At 42.4% G+C, this 6,979-nt stretch overlaps 1 pseudogene; it reads right to left on the bottom strand.

Annotated features, from left to right (window-relative positions):
• LOC103744696 overlaps positions 1-4,667 on the bottom strand; it is a 12,961-nt pseudogene extending 8,294 nt beyond the window's left edge.
• Positions 4,668-6,979: the final 2,312 nt, after the last annotated feature.

Genomic DNA, 6,979 nt, shown 5'->3' with positions numbered 1-6,979 from the left:
TTATTTTTATTTTGTGTGTTTTTCCATCATGGGTGCAAGTGTATCCATGTTGTACAATGCCCACAGAGCTAAGAAGAGGGCATTGGAGCCCCTGGAACTGGAGTTACAGATGGTTGTTAGCTGCCATGTGTGTGCTGGGAACTGAACTGGGTCCTTTGCAAGAGCAGCCAGTGCTTTTAACTGCCAAGTCATCTCTCCAGCCCCTTAGACTGAGTCTTTGAAAGATATTTGGGCAGTGGTGTATTCAATTCCATTCAAGCACTCGTGGAACCCCCGCTGCTCTTGGGTGAGGGACTGCAGCAGGCTTGAGGGAGACTAGGACAGACTGAGTGGAAAATGACAGGAGGCTGGAAACCCATTTGCAAGTCTCAGGATTTTGAAACAACTGGGAAATGACAAGTTGAATGAATACATTATTCACTATTGGGGAAATATAATGAAAATCAAATACAATGAAAATACTGCACACACATATGTATGAGCTTTCTCTCAGTTCTAGACCAGCTTTAATTACCTGTATGCTAATGAGGGACCTGGGCCTGTCAGGTGTTTACTTTGCAGCAAGCGTGATTGCTGTAGAGGGATGAAGAGCCATACTTGGTGGAGGTATATTCCCCCCATCCCTGTGTCCTTGTCTTGCCGGTGCCTTCAGCACACTGTTTCGTGAAGTGCTTGATGCGCTGCTGCAGCCGGTACCCCTCCCTTGGCTGGTTTCCCCAGCTCCCTAAGGCACTTTGCAGTGAATTCCAAGTTCTGTGTAGTGAGGGTTTCCAGTTGTTCACTACATGGAGCCCTTCCCAGCAAAGCCCGCTTTTCTGTAGGGAGTGGCTGCTGTCTTCCTAGGTCTGCTCTCATGTTCAAATTACTTTCACACATTGTTTCCTTTGTTCAGAATATGGCATGCTACATCCTGATTAGACCCCAATGGATGCAGGAGCAAACTTCTTTTTGAGCATGCCCAAATCAGTAAATTTAACATTGATATTTTAAAGATCTAGGCTCTCTTCAAGCCTCTATCCATTTCCTACTAGGAGAACACTAAACTAGCTCTGTGAATGGGCTTCAAGGAGCTCTACTTGCGATTGTCTCTGGCTTCCTCCATGTATTTTTTTCTACTGGAAAAGGCATGTGCTTTATAGTTAGCAATAAAGTGACCTTTACGATTCTTACACCTTAAACTGGAGTTGTTTCATCTCTCATAACTCACTTTGCTTTTCTAAGCCATCTCAAAGGCTTGATAGTATAAAAAGTAGTATAGTCCTCATGACCAACTGGAATGCTACTAATTCATGAGGGAGTGATGCACTAACTCTAATCCTAACAAAAACTTGTTTACTATATCTAGATTCTTGCCCTGAAACAACCAAGAACGTCATTAGGAACTCTGGCAAATCATTCCACATCTCTGATCTCTCTTGATCTCTCTCTCTCTCTCTCTCTCTCTCTCTCTCTCTCATCTGTAAAATAGTGAGTGCAAGCTTTTTAGTTAACTATAAGGTTAAGCATGTTGTGAGCAGGTGTCTGTCATGATACATCAGGCAACATCACAATAGCCACTGCCTATCAGGCACCTTGTGTGATCTCTCATGGAGCCAGTAAGTGCAAGTGTATTATTTTCTACTTTTTCACTAATTGTAAAATCTTTGTGTTTTTTTTTAAATTGTAGTAGTACATCACCATTCTCATATGAGAACCCACTCTGCTACCTTTATGGAGAGTTCTGAAGAGCTGCTGTACACTAGAATATTAGTATCCTTTATTATTATCTGTGTTTTTTAAATTGTAGTAGTACATCACCATTCTCATATGAGAACCCACTCTGCTACCTTTATGGAGAGTTCTGAAGAGCTGCTGTACACTAGAATATTAGTATCCTTTATTATCATCTGTGTTTTTGAATTAGTCGTTTCATTTTGAGATACTTGCAGTCTCATGCAATTTCAAGAAGTAAAAGAGAGCAATCCTCTGTTCTTCTCACTGACTTTTCCCCTCTGAGGAGATCTTGTGAGACTAAAAGTACAGTATCACCACATGGAAATGAACACATTGGTGCCACCTGCCATGTTACTCAAACTTCCCCTCTCTACTGAGTGTACCTGAGCGTTTAGCTTTACATCCATTCTATCACGTGTGCAAATTGCTGATCCCACCACCGTAGGCTGAATACAATTCCTTTTACTGTACAAGTATCCCTGCCATGTCCTTTTATAACCATGCTCCTGCCTGTATTTCTAAGGCCACAAAACAACTATTTGGTCACTGTTTCCTTACTTTTGTCATTTAAGAAAAGTATGTAAGTGGACTCATGAGAAGACTGTGATTGCCTTCTTTCAGTCACCACTGTTTTCCAAAGCTGGACCTAGATTGTTGCACAAGCTCCATGTTCATTCTTCTTTATTGTTGAGCATGAAGTTCCAAGATTGCTCTCTCCATTTACATGCTAAATGCCATCAGGGGGTATTTCATATCGGGGGCTATTAAGGAATACAACCTGCATGGGCATGCCTCCACATGACTGTGTGAACATGTTCTTGTTTCTCTGGGATTTATTCCCAGGGATGCAGTTGTGTTGCATTGTAGTTGCACATTTGCTTTTATGTAACATGGCTTCACTGTTTTCCAGACTGATCTTGCCATGTTATATTCCTAACTACAGTGTATGAGTGCACTAGGCTTTCTCCCTTCTTGCCTGCATTTGATTTACAAAACAATCATATTATTTTCTGTTGGCCATTTTGTAAGTGTATAGGGACATTGTGACTTCAGTTTTTCTTACCCTCAAGTGGCTAAAATTTTTTAACATGTTTTCATGTACACATTGGCCATCTCTTTATTCTTTGATTTTCCTTTTTAACATTTTTACTAATTTTTTTTAATGTGTATGAGAGTTTTGCCTGCATGTATGTAAGTGAACCATGTTTGTGCAATGCTTTGCAGAGGCCAGAAGAGGGCATCGGATCCCCTGGAACTGGAGCTATGCACAGTTGTCAGCCTTTATGTGGGTGCTGGGAATTGAACCTGGGTCTTCTGGAAGAACAGCCAGTGCTCTTAACCTCTCCAGAACCCATTTAAAAAATCCAGGCCTGGTGATATGTGCTTGTGTTCTCAGCACCGGTGTGGTGGGGCAGGCAGATCTCTGGGGCTCACTGGGCAGTTAGCTGAGCCTACTTGGTGAGCTGCAGGCCAATGAGACACTGTCCAGAGAAAACAAAACGTCAGAGAAACATGTCTCAGTTTGACCTCTGGCCTCGACATGCACACGAACAGGCAACCACACAGATGTGTACCTGTAAACACATATATACCATTAATAATGTTTCCTGAATGTATTTCCTATAATATTCTTAACTGCTGAGCGTCTCTCCACCCACCATCCTATAATATTCTTGACATTTAAAAAGAATAAGAAGAAGGTCTCGCCTGGTCAGTTTTGTTTTCTCTCTCTCATTCTCTCTCTCTGTTTCTGTGTTTGCTGCAGCACTTGATCTTTGTTTCCAAACCGGGGCTTCTTCCATGCTACCTTAGATGCCCAAATCTGTCTCAAATACTTTCCCGACATTCTGTTTTCATACTTGCTTTAATTTGGGAGTAGCTAAAATGAACAAGGAGAACCAAATCAAGCTTAAACAGCAGAACTGCATTGAACTGCAATACTGACTAAAAATGCATTCTTACTACAAACTATGTTCCAAATGATACATTTTCCTGAACTTTTCTTTACAGTACCTTTTAGTTTTTTTAATTAAAAAACATTTACATGTTTATTAGGAAATAGGCAATAAATGATTATGTATTTACAAATATTTTGTGGCATTAAAACACGTTTACATAGAAGATTTAAGGACACAGCTTTAATTTTAAGAGGAAAAAGATTGGACGTAATATCCTAAATTTGTTTTGTATATTTCTCAACGTTTCGTTTTCCTCCCTCCTTCCTTCCCTCCCTGTTTCTCCTTCCTCTTCCCCCAACTCCATTCCTTCCTCACTCACTTATCCCTGAGGTTGGTTTTATGGTTCATTTTTTTCAGTACCTTTTAGTTTTTAAACATCATTGGAATAAAATGTTTCTACCAGGAAGGAAGGGTCATGAAAGCAGAGATCAGTGACAAGACTTTTGAATCTTCCTCTCTCTGATATAAAAAAGAATGTGGGGATATGTATGATTACAGGACAGCTAGAACAGTAAGAATTTGGAAGGAGATGGAGCGCCAAGAACAGGAAGTAGCACTTTGTAGGATGTTGCCAAGCTCAGGAACAAACAGTAGAGAGGATGTGAAATAGTTGTAGATAGTACGAGGTGTGTCACCATGAACAGGAACCTCAGAATATCTTTGATTCCTTTTGCTCTAACTTGCATATATAGTCCCAGCCAGTCTGAATCAGTCTTCGTCCCCAGAATACATTTGGAGTATGTTTATATTTCTCTTTCCCAAGTACTCCGACTATAGTTTAAACAGTGATCTTACCTGGACCACTGGATTGACCTGAGCACTTTTGTTACTGCCACTCTTGTCTACTTCTGAACTGTTCCCACAACACAAGAATTTTCTTCCCGCCTCTCCTCTTTGGAGATCAGGCCTTCTTACATTACCTAGTCAGGTCGAGTCTCTAACTCCTCGGTTCAACTGGTCATTGTGGCTTAGTCTCTTGAGAAGCTGGGACTACAGTGTGCACCTCCATTCCTAGGCAGAATAATCTTTTAAGAAATTTGAAAAGAATCACATTAATTGACAAATAATATATTCAGATATTGGTGGAGTACTGTGCAATCTGTGATATATGCTTATAATGTGGAATGATTAAATCTTGCAGTTAATCTATTGCTTCCAATGCTTCCTTGGTGAGGACATACTCCTCTAGCAATTTTGAAATGGACATTATTACTATAATCCCATTCTGTACACTAGATGATCATAGCCTTTGCTCCTATCTAAGTGAAATGTGCTCCCCAGCTCCCCTGAACAATGACTCTTCTCTGCCCCCACCGTGCCCTCCCCACCGCCATAATGCTGATTTCTGCTTCTTGTTGCTTAAAAATCCACACACGTGAATGAGGTTGTGTAACATTTGTTTTTCTGGGCTTGGCTTATTGTACTTTGTGTACTTTGTGTGTCCCTCTCTGGCACCTGGGAGAAAAGCACTGAAGAACAGTTCCTCAGACCACTTCTAGAGACTATGGGGACATGTGTGTTGGAAGCAGGAGCTTCAGTGCTCACGGGTGCACACCCAACACATGTCCATAATGCCACAGGCTCACTGATGTACTCTCACAATGACACATACCTGCGCAAGGCCATTTGTGTACACACACACACACACACACACACACACACACACACGCACGCACACACACGTTATTCCTAAGGGATAGTTTGAAGAGCTCCACTTACTCCAAATCCAAGGAATTCTTCCCTTCCTTCACTTATCCTTGACTTAACAAAGCTGTGAGAGTTACTTCAGATTCTCTGAAGGAACCCAAGAGGGAATCCAAACTAAAGCAGGTTAGGAGTTCTGGACAGAGCCAATCGTCCAGTCAGGTCCCCATCCTTTGTCCCTCAGACCACTAGATCTTCTCTGAACTTGAAACGCTTCTCAGGAAGAGCAGAAAGAAGAGACTCACCAGAACCTCCAAAGAGCAGCATGTCGATCTGTTCCAGAAGGTATGTGCAGAAGGTGTTGATCTGTGGGAAGAGCCCGAGGAGGGACATGGCAGGGAAGCAATATAAAAACACTGGAAAGAAGCACACCAAGTTGAGGGTGAGCTAAGGGCATTACTGTGGCCGAGCTCTGGCTTCATTATTGCCTCTTCCCCTTCCAGGCTCCCAGTCCAGGAAAATGGAGGCAGGTCTGGGCTCCTTCCACCCCAGCCTCTGGAGACTGGGAAGTAACGTGCCAAGGACAATAACCAGGGCTGGACCCAAGGAAAGACAGAGAGATCTGGACCTAAGTGCTCAGAGATGAGGAGGGAGGGAGGAGTGCCACCTGCAGCTCAGAAGACAGAATTAGACTCAGGGAGACCAAAATGGAAATTAAAGCTCAGGGAAAATTCCAGAAAAATGGACAAATGAGAGACAATAGTGTAAACTGAATTTTTCAAAGGAAAAAAAATTACATTGTGTTAAAGATCCTATAAGACTAAATGACTAATGATTAGAATTTCCTGTTGTGGAGAGTTGGAATATTTTAGCATGAGAACCTGATTACCTTGGGCAATTTTTAGTTCCCTTTTTTCAGTTCAGCCCCGTGTCTACCCTAGTATCTTTCTATCATGTAAATCCCTTAAACTGTATCCTCAGCAGACCACAAGCATCCATCCATCCCAAAGCCAGGAATGTCATTAGATGACATCCGAAACCTGTCAGAGCTTTCTCTGCTTGTTGTAACCCATCTACCTGTGGTCCTCACCATTGTGTTTGGTAAATTCCTTGATTTATGACATTCTTTGTTCTATAAATAACAAAATTTTGTGCAGCCACTTCCACAGTGGACCATTTGGGCAGCGTGGATCCCTGTTCCTGGGCCATCGTCACTCATATTTCGCTCATGAATAGCTATCTCTTATTATTCCCTTTGAGGGGAGCTGTACTTTGCATCAACAGCAGTTATGAGTTGTCTTCCTGTACAGGAAAGGGAGCGAGAAGCAGAGCCCTGGTTTCCTGGCCTCTTGCTTTGTCACTGTTCACAGTCAAACTCCCACTCAAGGATAGATGGAGTCATCATGAGGCTCTCCTCACAGTCAGGGAGCTTGGAATGAACTCAGAATGGCAGCGGCTGTGATGGTGTGCTGGGTCCAAGAGGGCAGCACCACTGGGGAGATGTACAAAGTCACACCACCTCCCACATACCACACACCTCCCACATCAGAGCAACTTTGCCGTAGGCACAAATGCCTATAGATTCGGTGTGTGATAGAAGTGATTCATTACAGGTGGAAGAAAAGCAAGTGACACTGTATAGTATAAGTGTGGATCAGTTCTTG

The sequence above is a fragment of the Nannospalax galili genome, unplaced genomic scaffold (assembly GCF_000622305.1).
Source record: "Nannospalax galili isolate Female #2095 unplaced genomic scaffold, S.galili_v1.0 scaffold1523, whole genome shotgun sequence".
Lineage (NCBI taxonomy): Eukaryota > Metazoa > Chordata > Mammalia > Rodentia > Spalacidae > Nannospalax > Nannospalax galili.
The sequence above is the reverse complement of the archived record's forward strand: the minus strand, read 5'-3'. Positions and strand labels throughout refer to the sequence as shown.